Consider the following 14,466-nt stretch of genomic DNA (forward strand, 5'->3'; position numbering starts at 1 on the left):
AGTAAGTACATAATAAAGAAACTTCATATACATAGTCTGCATCTCTAAAAAAAAAAAAAAGAATGATCTACAGAAATGAGATTAATGACCGACAAAGTCCAGCACCTCTGGGACCAAGTCAATGTGCCACACAGAGAACCAGCATAATCTGGGTGAAATCTGCTAAAAAATAACAGTTACGCAGTAAAACTAGTTGTAGTAAATGGCAGTGAACACAGAAAACAAACTGTAAAACCTGAAGAATGTCTCTGAAGAAGCAAGTATCCACAAATTCAGATCTGAAACAAAGGCCAGCATAAGATAAATTATAAGAATGTTTTTACAATGTGGAAGAATGAGACAGACTAACAAAATAAAAAGACAAGCATCTGTCAGAAATGGTTCCATACTTTAAACACTGTCGTGGTTCACATTTTTCACCTTCCCTGCTTCTGCAAGCCATGAAGCAGACAGCTGTAAGAATCTGGCAAATTCAAAGATGGAGTACTCAGTCCAAACACCAAGATAACACAGAAAGCTGCTGAAGTAATCAACTGTACATCACCCATCTATCACTACTAGACTTTACTAGAAAGGCTCACCTATATTCTGCTACACTTTGCTGTGAGGGAAACGTTAGTTTGCTTTTTATTTGTTGTATTACTTTATTGCCTTTTTCTATTTTGAATAGTGCGATGTGTTTTATTTACCTTGTGTTTTACTTGTAATCTGCTTTTAACTGCATATTAAAACTTGAAAAGAGACCACAGCTCTCTCTCTTGTGAGTCAAGCAGAATTTTTTTCCCCACCTGGTTACTGTAGTGTTCTTAAACACTACTGTCTTTCTAGTCGCCTGCCTCTTATGTTAATTTGACCATATATCTCATTTCCTCTCTGTTTTTACTGGCTTGTGTGAGTAAGCACAAAATTGTCATTTTGTGAAATCACTTCCCTTCAACTATTTAAATTTATTGGCCATCCTACTGTAATCCATAGTACCAGAATACAAAAGGGACCACCCCCTTTTCAATCTATTTTACTGTTTTAAAAATAGTGACTCTCCACTAAAACCTAACTTTTTAGACAGGTAAAACTTACATTACCTACTTTCACATCTAACTCCTCTAGTGCACACTACAGTGTTTAGGATAAACCATTTTTTTTTTCATCTTACCTTTAAGCATCCCTGTGACTAGTACGTGCATTAAAATCTGCTGGAAAGTACTAGGAAGTATTAAACTGATACAAGCACTCAACTCTCCTTGTTAATAAGGAGAAACTAATTGTAGGCACTAAACAGCCTATAATTGCAAAGTACCTTGCTAAAATAAGGGAAAACAGCTCTTGTACTTTACAAAAAAAAAAAAGCACCAAACCAGGAATGTCCAAGGGTCAGCTTCCAGTGATTTCTCCTGTCCACCTGGTGAATTTGGGCATACTGGAGCAATGCAGTAATTGCCTCATGTACACACACAACCCTCTCTTCCTACCACCCAACACTACAACCTGCGAGAGATGCACTTACATAGCCAAACTGGAAGCAAAGCTCTCTCCACCCAAGATTGTGCTAGACAGTCAAGAGGAGAAGGTTAACACCCGCACTACACCTCAAGCAACACATAGCCCTTCTAAACCCACACCACCAACATCCACACATAGCAACACTAAACCCACATATGTGGAGGCCCCTAACACTAATCTGCCCAAGCAACAAGGACCTCCGAAGCTGAAATGCAAACAAACACCAATCACAACCAAAGTGTCGCATAGCTCACAACACCAGTGTGCCACCCAACAACAGCCCCTAAGGCAAGACAACGTACCCAACACTTTACTCATAGGCGACTCTATAGTCAGGCAAACTGATGTCCCATTCACCAGACTGAACAAGGAGAAAATTGCAGTCAGCTGCCTGTTGGGTGCCAGGATCTGCCACATAACGCATGCACTCAAGTCACTCCACAACAAGTACAAATATGACTCGGTCATTGTCCATGTTGGAGTGAATGACTTGAGACGTACCTCCCTTGACTACATGAAAAGAGACATGGAAGAGCTCTCGGATCATGTGGCCCAGGCAGGTATGACCCTAGCCCTGAGTAGCATCCTGCCTTCGCTCAGAATGATACAACAGTATAAGGACAAAATGATTGACTTCAACAATTGGCTAAGCTTCTGGTGTCATTCAAAGGGGATCCAGTACCTGTCTGCCTGGGATGACATGATCGACAGACCATGATGCTTTGCCAGAGATGGCCTGCATCTGTCACCCCTGGGTTTCTGGGTACTGGCCAAGGCTCTTGCTACCTCTACAGTGCCTTTTTTAGGCAAAGTTCAAAGGACAAAACTACCACCATAACAGGCATAGGCATGCAAAATCTGAAGATAATGCTACTCAATGCTAGAAGTCTAAACCTCAAAATGCATTCTCTCGAGGCACTCCTAAAAATGGAGAACATCGATATCTGTGCAGTAACTGAGACCTGGTTCAAGGCTCCAGAGAGCACCCCTGCAATACCAGGCTACAACTCTTACCACACTTTTCGGCCACCAAACCAGGACCGAAACACTAAAGTTGGAGGAGTGTCCATATTCAACAAAGATATTCACAACACCAGGCTAGTTGCCCAACACAATGCATCTGAAATTCTCCAGGTGCAACTAACAGCAGGTAAGACTGCAATCCAAATTGTAGCTTGCTACAGATCCCCCACCATGCCCCAAGATTCTCACTACACCTTTCTAAACATACTAGAAAATATTAAGATACAACCAAACACCCTAATACTGGGTGATTTCAACTACCCTGCCATTAACTGGGAAAACTACTCATGTACCAACACCTTTGCCCAACGGTTCTTGGAATTCATAAATTCCAATGTCCTGGATCAGCTAATCCTTAGTCCCACCAGGGGCTCCAATATCCTATGGTCACCCCCTTGTTGGTCAGGTGTGACCATAAGCTAATCACCCTTGACATCCACATCCCACCCCCACCCCCCAGTAAGGAAACCTCCATAGAAAAACTTCTCCAAAGCCAACTTCATGCTACTCAAGTCAGAAGTGACAAACTTCATGACACCCATGCAGATGGGAACTGAAAGTTTGACTGCTGAATTCTATACTAAGGCACTGTATGAGCACATCCACTTGTGCATGAATTGTGCCATCCCCAATAGAAGCAAGATGCTCTCCTCCAAAAAAAGTAAGCCAATCTGGTGGTCCCTTGCTATAAATAAACTACAACAAAAGGAAAAAAAATCTGTTGCAGAAAAGAGGAAATCTCAGGATGCAAAATACTCCCTTACCAGCCTCTGTAAGAAGCTGAGATCCCTCATAAAATCCTCCAAAGCTAGTTACATAAATAAAATTGCCAAAGATTCCAAAGACAACCACAAGACATTCTATAGCTATGTCAAGAATCTAAATGGCAATGCTCAGATCTGCTCTGAGCTACAACAGAATGGCATTAAATATACTGATCCAAAGGATATTGCCAATATCCTGGCAGATCGATTTAGTGCAAACTTCACCACCCCTCTCACCCCCTAAAGGGCCCATCTCATTACCAAAAGATTGCCAAATTTCAGTAATAATGGCCACACCGGTAAAAAGCGCACTCTCCAAAGCTAAGAATACAGCATCCATGGGACCAGACGACATGCCAGGTTGTGTACTACATGAACTACAAAATTAACTGGCACCTCATCTAAGTGTCATGTTTACTCATAGCCTCACCCCAGGCTTCATGCCCACTGAGTGGTGCACAGCTACAGTTATCCCACTCCAAAAGGGGGGGATTCACCTTGGATGCCGGGAACTACCGCTCAATCAGTCTGATGAGCCTGATCTGCAAGGCCATGAAACTTATTATCATGGAACTTATAAACAAAGACATTGGAAACCTACAAACATTGGACCCCACGCAGTTTGTGTTTGTGAAGGGCCGATCTTGTCTCCTGAACCTGACTGACTTCTTTGAATCAGTCTCCAGAGCCGTGGTCAAGGGTAAGGTGGTCCACACAGCCTATCTGGACCTCACCAAGGCCTTCAACACCATCCCCATGCTGGAATCATAGATAAACTTACTAAGCTGGGCATTAATCCCTACATCATTCAATGGGTTGCCAACTGGCTTACTGACAGAAACCACACTGTAAAAGTAGCCAACTCCAAATCCAGCTCCAGACAAGTGGTAAGTGGAGTACCTCAGGGTTCAGTCCTGGGACTGCTCTTGTTTGGCATCTACTTCTCTGAAGTACAGGCCAACACTAAGGGACTCTGGCTACCAAAGTTCGCAGATGACTGCAAACTGGGAGCCATTATTGAATCCCCAAATGATGTGGATATTCTACAAAAGGGCCTTACAGAAACAGATGCTTGGTGTCAGAGCCATGTGCTCAAGCTCAATGCCAAGAAATGTATGGTTATCCCCTTTGAGAAAAAACACGCACCCGTAAATTACCACAAAGGTGACAGCACACTAAACACTGAAAGTGTGATAAGAGACTTAGGAACACAGGTGGACAGTGGTCTCACCTTCGATAACCACATCGCCACAACAGTCAGGAAATCCTTCTATGTGGCACACCTCATCACTAAGGGCTTTTCATCCAGAAAAAAGGAGGTCATTGTCCCACTGTACTCATCCCTCATTAGACCCATTATAGAATACAATGCCCCATTTGGTATGTACTTCTCAAGACATCTGCAACAACTGGAAATGCCACAGAAATACCTCACTAAAAGAATCACAGGCCTAAAGCAGATGCCCTATGCTGACCGTCTAAAAAAACTCCACTTATACTCTGTCACATATCATCTACTCAGAGGCGATCTCTGCTTAACATACAAAGCCATGTCAAACCCAGAGCTGTTGGACATGCTACACTTAAAGAAATCCCAATCCCTCAGAGACACATGCTCCAGGGATCTAAACCTTGTCATCACAATGAACAAAACATGCTGGAGGGATAGGTTCCTGACCCAGAGACTCCCCAGACTCTGGAATAGACTGCCCATACATGTCAAACAGAGCACCTCTTTGGCCCTCTTCAAAAGGAACCTTAATGATTAGATGGGAGATAGGAAATTCACCCCAGGGATCACGTCAGTCACCCTGCTAGACAGGGGTCCAGGGAAGTAAATACTGTGGGAAGAAATAGCCAGGGAATTGTTATGGCTAGGCTTGTATAGGCCCTAGGGCTGATAGCCTAGTAGCAGCCTATGAACCTTTGGATATTTGCACTACTTATAGGGTTCATAGATTATTGCTAAGCTAACAACCTAGAGGGACTTTTTATGCCTTTCCATGGTTCCCAAACCTATCATACAGTTTTGATACTGTAATTTTTTGTCGGAGGTATGTATAACTTGGCATGAGTGGTGAAGCATGTACCAGCTTCTTTCTAACAGAGACGGGTGCTAGGCCAGAGGTATATTTATGATTCTTCATCCACTGGCTAGCTTGAATAAGTGCAGGGAAGAATTTATTATATTATATTATATTATGACTATCTGTTTCACATGGATTGGAAGCCTTTTCTACAAAAAGATTAATCTCTGAGACACATACCTGTCCCTCCAACATGTCTTATTTATGTTGCAGATGAGGTTTAGGTTCCTAGATTGGATATTTTTTATGCAATTTGTTTTGTAGATGTGCAACAGGTCCATCAGTGCTGGATCAGTGGATGCACTCTAGGCCAAGTATAGATCACCTCTCAGCAGTTTGTAGGAGACAAGAGTGTGGAGACAGGGCTTTGAGGCAGTCCATATAGTTCATGTCATGTCATCTACACCATGTATCCATGTACAGTAGAGAGCTTATTATCCAAAACGTCGATTATCTGAACGCAGCTGTTCAAAGTTTTTTGGTTAGGAAAAATCATAAAGTCTGAATATGTAAACATTACACATATTCACTTGTGTGTGTTTTTCGAGCTTGTAGCCTCGTGTGTGAAAATATTCTTTATTGTCCACTGGGTGTATTCTGTGTGTGCAAAAAAAAAAAACAAAATTTTAGAAGTTTTTATCCAGTTCAATGTATGTTTGATTATCCAAACTACCCTAATTCCCAATTAGTTTGGATAATCGACTCTCTACTGTATTCTTTTTTCCTAAGGAATTGCTGTGGACATTCCATTGCAGCAGCTACCAGTACAACAGTACACTCTTTATCTCCCATTATAAGATGGATGAACAGTTGAGATCACATTCATCCTTTGGTTCCCCCATACTCAGGAATGTCCCTGACAGCTTGGGATTCTGCCCCACATGTTTGAATGGACAAAATTATACAACACTGAATATGAAAGTTATGTACTTACCATAACATTAGATCCATGTTGTCTCATTTTTGTCTGCTTCAAACATGTGGGTTCTTGGATCCGATGGGATCCAACCTCAGCATCGATCTTGAGCTTCTCTATTCCAGATCTCTGACTCCTCCCTTACCCATAGTTCCCTTACCCATAGTTCCCTAGGTTAACCTGCAGATAGAGTGAGTTTGCTGCTGGACAGGGGTAACATTTTTCAACTATATTTATGTATCTCTCTCTCTCTCTCTATATATATATATATATATATATATATATATATATATATATATATATATATATATATATATATATATACATACATACACACACACACACATATATATATATATATATATATATATATATATATACATATACATATATATATATATATATACATATATATACATATATTATATGCATGAACCATAGTGAAGTAACCTAGGGAAGTTAAAAGTTGTGACAGAGGGAAACCAAGCTACTAATCTGTAATGGCTGGTGGAAAAGTATTCAGTCTAATGAAATGACACCATGGTCAGACAGTGAGTAATCTCTACTCAGTCATCTAGAAGCCAAAGGTGACAATTTCAAAGGGGGTTGGAGGGAGGAGGTTGAAGTAGACAAAAATGAGTCAACATGGATCTAGTGTTACGGTAAGTGCATAACTTTTGTATCCGTGTTGTATAATTTCATGTATTCAAACATGTGGGGCAGAATCCCAAGCTGTAAACTGGGTGATATCAAGGAAGGACATTCCTGAGTATGGGGAAACCAAAGGATGAGTGCAATCTCAACTGTTCATCCAGCTTATAGTGGGATACTAAGGAGTGTACTGTTGCCCTGGTAGCTGCTGCACAAATATCAAAATGCACTCACTCGAGGCACTCCTTAAAATGGAGAACATCCTCATCTGTGCAGTGACAGAGACCTGGTTCAATGCTCCAGAGAGCACCCATGCATTACCAGGCTATAATTCATACCACACCTTTCGGCCACCTAACTTGGACCAAAACACTAAAGGTGGAGGTGTCTCCATATTCATTAAAGATATCCACACCTCCAGGCTAGTTGCTCAGCATAATGCATCCGAGATTATCCAAGTGCAACTAACTCTGAGAAAGACTGCAATCCAAATTGTAGCTTGCTACAGATCCCCCACCATGCCCCAGGATTCCCACTCCTCATTTCTTGATACACTGGAAAGTATTAGGGTACAACCTAACACCCTAATAATGGGTGATTTCAATTACCCCACCATTAACTGTGAAAACTACTCATACCAACTCTTGTGCTCAACGTTTTCTGGAATTCATAAATTCCAATGCCTTGGATCAACTTATCCACACCCACACCAGGGGCAGCAATATCCTAGACCTGGTCATTACCAACATCAGTGTTCCACTCCAGCGGTCAATTCCTCATTGGTCAGATCCGACCACAAGCTAATCACCCTAGACATCCACATCCCACCCCACCCCCACCCCCATTAGGGAAACCACTGTAAAAAATTTCTCCAAAGCCAACTTCACACTTCTTAAGACAGAAGTGGCAAACTCCATGATGCCCATGCTGATGGACTGCTGAATCCTACACAAATGCACTTTATAAGCACTTACACAAGTGCATGGATCGTGCAATCCCTAACAGAACCAAGATGCTATCCTCCAAAAAAGGAAGCCAATCTGGTGGTCCCCTGCCATAAACAAACTCTACAACAGAAGAAAGAAACTGTTGCAAAAAAGTGTAAAATCCTATGATTGGAGGAACTCCCTGGTCAGCCTCAGTAAGAAGCTGAGATCCCTCATAAAATCCTCCAAAGCTAGTTACAAAAACAAAATCGCCACTGATTCTAAAGACAATCACAGAGTATTCTATAGCTATGTCAAGAATCTCAATGGCAACACTCAGATCTGCTCTGAGTTACAGCACAATGGCACTAAATATACAGGACCAACTGATATTGCCAACATCCTGGCAGATAGGTTCAGTGCTAACTTTACCCCCCTCTCATCCCCTAAAGGGCCCATCTCTTTACCAAAAGAATGCAAAGTTCCTGTAATCATGGCTGCAAAGGTAAAAACCACACTCTCCAAAGCCAAGAACACAGCATCAATGGGACCTGACAACATCCCAGGCTGCATTCTGTATGAACTACAGAACGAACTGGCACCCCACCTAAGTACCATGTTCAATCATAGCCTCACCTCAGGCTTTGTGCCCACTGAATGGCGCACAGTGACGGTTATCCAACTCCACTAAGGGGGAGCCACCACGGACCCCAGGAACTACTGCCCCATTAGCCTGGTCTGCAAGGCTATGGAATCTATCATCATGGAACTTATAAACAGTGACATTGGTAATCTCCAAACTCTGGACCCCACCCAGTTCATGTTTGTAAAAGGCAGATCATGTCTCCTAAACCTGACAGGCTTCTTTGAAGCAGCCACCAAAGCCGTAGATGAGGGTAAGGTGGTTCACACAGCTTATCTAGAGCTCGCCAAGGCTTTTGACACCATCCCCAACTCTGGAATTATAGAGAAACTCACTAAACTAGGTATAAATCCCTACGTCACAAGATGGGTTGCCAACTGGCTCACTGACAGAATCCACACTGTGAAAGTAGCAGACTCCAAATCCAACTTCAGACAAGTGGAGTATCACAGGGTTCAGTCCTGGGTCCTCTCCTGTTTGGGATCTACTTCTCTGAAGTACAGGCTAACACAGAAGGTCTTTGGCTAACGAAGTTCACAGATAACTGCAAACTAGGAGCCATAATCAAAACTCTAACGATGTGGACATCCTACAAAAGGGCCTCACTGAGACAGATGCCTGGTGTCAAAGCCATGGCCTCAAGCTCAATGCCAAAAAAGTGCATTGTCATCCCTTTTGGTAAAAACTCTGTACACATGAACTACCACATAGGCAGTAGTCTACTTAACACCGAAAGTGTGATAAGAGACATAGGGACACAGGTGGACAGTAGTCTCTCCTTTGATAACCACCTTGCCACAGTAGTCAGGAAATCCTTCTATGTGGCACACCTCATCACAAAAGGTTTCTCATCCAGGAAAAAAAACAGGTCATTGTTCCCCTCTACTCGTCACTCATTAGACCCATTATAGAGTACAACACCCCTTTGGTATGTACCTCACAAGACATCTACAACTGGAAAGGCCGCAGAAATATCTCACAAAGAGGATTACCAGCCTCAAACAGATGCCCTACGTAGACCGTCTAAAAAAACTCCAGCTTATTGCCTACTCAGAGGTGATCTCTGCTTAACATACAAAGCTATGTCAAACCCAGAGCTGTTGGACATGCTCCACTTAAAGAAATCCCAATCCCTCCAACCTACACGCTCTAGGGACCTAAACCTTGTCACCACAATAAACAGAACATGCTGGAGGGATAGATTATTGTCCCAGAGACTTCCCATACTCTGGAACAAACTACCTATCTATATCAAACAAAGCTCCTTATTAGCACTCTTCAAGAAAAATCTTGATGACTGGATGAGAGATAGGAAATTTACCCCAGGGATCACTTCTGTGGCTCTGATCGACAGGGGCACAGGAAAATTATTTTCTTGGGTGGAGAAAGCCAGGGTACTGTTTGGCTAAGCTTATATAGGCCCTAGGGCCAATAGCCTAGTACCTTACCTATGAACTATGAACCTATGATAATCCTCTGCTGAAGGTTGCAGAAGTAGAAACTGCTCTTGTTGAGTGTGCCTTAGATTTACACGCTAAAGGCAATTTTTTCATGTGATATACAAAGGAGATACAATCTGACAGAGTTACTTTAGAACATGTTTTTCCTAATTTTGGCCTAGCAAAAGAAATGAGTAATTGGTCATTTCTGAAGTCCTTTGTCCTGTGAATATAGAATCTGCATTGTCTGTGAGCATCCAATAAATGAAAGAGGCATTCTCCCTTGTTAGAGTTTTTTGGAAAGAACACTAGTAAATGTATAGATTTATTTAAATTAGTATCGGATGCTACTTTAGGGATAAAAGATGCGTTAGCCAAGAAGGAAACACTGTCCTTGTAAAAAAACAGATGGGAGGTTTTGATAAAAGTGCTTGTAATTCTGAGATTTGTCTGGCTGATGTTACTGTGACTAGAAAGATAGTTTTCCAAGACAGAAATTTTAAATCCACTTTATTAGCAGGCTCAAAGGGAAGTTGTGCCACAGCTTGTAAGAGAATGCTAATGCCCATGGAAGTGCAGGGTCCATAAAGGGAGGTCTTATCAAAAATGTACCCTTAAGAAAGGCTTCTGAGATCTTAAGGGATGCAACAGATGTATCATTAACACCAACATGGAAATTGGAAATCACCGCCAATTGAATCTTGATAGTTGCAAAACTGGAGCCTTTATCAAAGAGATCAGATATTCAAGTATAGAAGGGACAGATGCTAAAAAAGGGTCTAGCCCAAAATGAAAATCTGTTCCATTAGCTGCGATAAACCTAAGGTTAAAACTGGAGGTACCATGTGGTTAACTTCATGGGCATGTGATTCAGAGGAGGCAATCCAGAGAGGTGGGATAGTAGATCTGGATACTGATCCAATATCTATGGAGGATGTACTAGAAGAGGTCATAGGAAGGGGAACCAAATCTATCGGGGCCAAAAGGGTGCAATGAGATTAACCCTGGCCTTGAACTTTCTGGCTTTCTTTATGAACTAGATCATTAAAGGTATCAAGGTAAAGGTGTATAGGAGCCCTGGAGGCCAGTTGTGGACCAGAGCATTCCAATGCAACTCTCTCTTTGGGGAAATCAGGACAAAGTACCTGCTGCAATTGTTGTTTAGGTAGGAGGCAAAGAGGTTGCAGACAGGTTGGCTCCAGTGGCTGAAAATTGCTTGTGTCACTGTAGGGTTGAGGCACCACTTGTGAAGCATTAAAAGTTCAGTTTGTCCACAAGTACATTGGCGATCCCTGGGATGTGAGCTGCAGTTAGAAAGCACTCACTAGGCTTCCCAACAAACAGGATAAGAATGGGTTCAGCCTTTATTTGCTGATGTACCATACAATAGTCATGTTGCCTGAACAGATATCACACCCTTGGAGAGTAGGTTCTGAAATGTGTGCAACACTAGGAGAACCACCACCATTTCCAAAATATTGATTTGAAGACAGACATTTGTCATCAACCATGTACCTTGGACTATCTTCTCTTTTAAATGTCCTCCCCCCACCTTAGAAGGGAAGCATCTGTGGTCACCGTTAATGTAGGATTATCCATCTGGAAAGTACAGCTATTGGTCACCAATGAGGAGATTAGCCAGCATGGGATGTGGTTTCTGCATATTTGTGTAATTCAAATCTTTGCATGTACAGGGTGGATGGGCTCATAAGGTCCACTATAGTATTCTCATGAAATATTTTGCTAAAGGAATCATAAGGATCATAAATGCCATGAGGCCTAAGAGACATAGGACCAATCTTGCTGGTGGTTATGAGTGGTGAACAATTAGTACAGATGTCAGGTATCTGGTGACTGGACTTTGGTCTGGGTAAGGCTGACTACATGAAGTTTTGTATTCAGGTGGCATTCTATGAACTGGAGTTGTGAAATTTTGGAAAGTTTAAGGAAATTCCTAGGTTCTGAAGCAACTGGAGTACATGGTCCTGGTGGTTGTGAAGGAGAAGTTTGGTGGAAGCAGTGAGAAGCCAATCATCTAGATATGGGAAGACCTGGATCTTGAAGGTTCAGGTGCACCACTACTTCTATGGGTCTTGGTAAACACCCTGGGAACTGTGTGAGACCAAATGGCAGAGCTCTGAATTGGAAATGATTGGTTCCCAACTGAAAGCAGAGATATCTCCTGGAGTGCTTCACTATTTTGATGTGATAGTAAGCATCCTGTAAATCTACAGAGCACATCCAGTCGTCCTTCTCAGTGGAGGCAAAATGGACTGAACTGTGACCATCCAGAATTTTGTCTGTTTTATGAACTTTTTCAAGTGACTTTGACCCAACATGGGTCTGAGGTCCCCAGTCTTCTTTGGCGCTAAAAGAACCTGGAATGGACTCTGTATCTAACTTGTCGTTGCAGACTGATTGGATATCACTCTTTTTCTTGCAGCTTTGAAATCTCTATGGCTGCCAAGTATCAGTAATTGGGTGGAACATCTGGACTTTATTTTTTTGGGGGGTTTGAAGGACAAAGAGAATCAAGTAACCTTTTGATATTATTCCTTAATACCCATGACTCTGATGTTATATTTTGCCAGGCTTGAGGGTGTAAGGAGAGATGTCCCCCAACTGCCTCCATAGTGCAGCAGTTGGGAAACTGTTTAGGGGCAATGAATGGCTTTCATCAAAAAGGGACCTTAAAAGCCTTGATTTTGTAGTCTACCTCTGCCTCTTGGGCATTGTCCATTAAAATTACCTTCCCCTTTGCCATGGGAAGGTCTTTCACCTTAGGAGTCATGGAGAGATCTCTGTGACTTGCTGAACCACATCTTCTTCCCTGATTTCTGGTTTCTAGAGATGCACTGCAGATAGAGACTTGTCATCCTGTTGACTCTTGGAAAGTGCATCCTTGACTAAGTCCAAACAAGGTGGATCCATCAAAGAGGGCATTAATGAAAGTTGACTTAAAGCTTTCCACGAAATCACATAGTCGCATCAAGGCATGTTGGCACATAGTGATACCTGTGCCTACTGCTCTGACTGTCCCATCAGCTGCATTCAATAGCAGATGCATGGCCACATAAGAAGATGACTGCAGGGTGGAAAGTTGGGAGTCCACTGTCTTCTGAACATCTACCGGCAATACCCCTGAGAGGGACTTGGAAAATTCTTTTGTCAAGTCTCTCTGGAATCTTGTATGATGAGCAAGATAGTTCAGTGACCAAAGGGCAAAGGTCACTGACACATAAGTCTGCTTTCCATACCTAACCATTGCCCTAGACTCTCTAGTAGGAAGATGAAGAGATTTTCTCTGATGGCTCTTTCTTGGTGGCTGCTGCCACCACCGTAGCATCTACAGGTGGACCCTTAACCCAGTGCTTCCTATCAGTAGTGGCAGACAATATTCATACAGTTTTTTTTTTTTTGCATGGGCTCCACCACATCTAGATCCTTCCATGCCTGTTGAACCATTAGGTCTATAAGATGATCAACAGGCAGTACAACTGAGGATGTAGTTAGTCTGGAACCAAAGGCCTCCAAGGATACCAACTCATCCACAGAAGGGTCTTGGGATGTCCATCCCACTCTCTAATTAATCCTAGAATGTCTCCAAAGGAGACATCTTCAGAGAGGAGCAAGGGGAGCTCTCTCCTTCCTCTAAGTCACTATCTTTCCTGAAAGACACAGATGAGAGTACAGATGTTTCCGTTTACATGCCCATTTTCTGGGAATACCCTCTGGGGGTTCAGCAGAAGGGTTAAAATCAGAAGGGGAACTGACAAAATACATTTCCTCACAAGCTTAAGGTGCTGACTATCCCTTTATGACTGGATGTAGAGGAGAAGAGCCAGATTGCAGGGGGGTGGAACCAAAGCAGTAGTAGCTGCCTTGTCTATGGAAGAAGCCAAAACCCTTTTGAGTGCTTCAAAAGCTGAGGCTGCAACTGGTGATTCCCTTCACTCCAAAGAGGGAAAGGAAATCTGACAGCAATGAGTCTCCATTCCAAAGCAGATCTCAGGCCAGAGCTATCTAGTGCTTAGACTTGGATGGGAAGAGATAGCTCCAAGAATCCAAGAACATTCTTATCCTAGCCAAGAACCTTCCTATCATTTTCCCTGAAAGCAGTCTTTCTTGACCTAAGCAACTCATACACCTTGGTGTTTAGCCATGGTTTTTGGTTGGCTCTTACTTTAATATTTTTTGATGTTTGGTACATCCTCCACACATTTGGATATATAAGCCATAGCTGTCTCAGTATATTCATCAATGTTCACCAGATTGTTCACCTTGGGGGCCTCCCTGAAGACATCCCAGTTTGTGGTTTCAAAGCAGTCCCTGAGACTTTCCATGGCTCCTTCATTCCAAACTCTAATTTGTTTCATATAGGGCTTATCTCTAATCAACAAAGGTTTATAAGTTGGTATTAGTTTTATGGATATGTGATCAGAGCCGCCAAGGTTTGGTTGTTGAACAGCTCTGTATGCCCCTTTTATGTTAGTGTAAGCCTCGTCCAGAGTATCTGC

Source organism: Protopterus annectens, chromosome 8.part1 (genome assembly GCF_019279795.1).
Source record: "Protopterus annectens isolate FY-2018-M chromosome 8.part1, PAN1.0, whole genome shotgun sequence".
Lineage (NCBI taxonomy): Eukaryota > Metazoa > Chordata > Ceratodontiformes > Protopteridae > Protopterus > Protopterus annectens.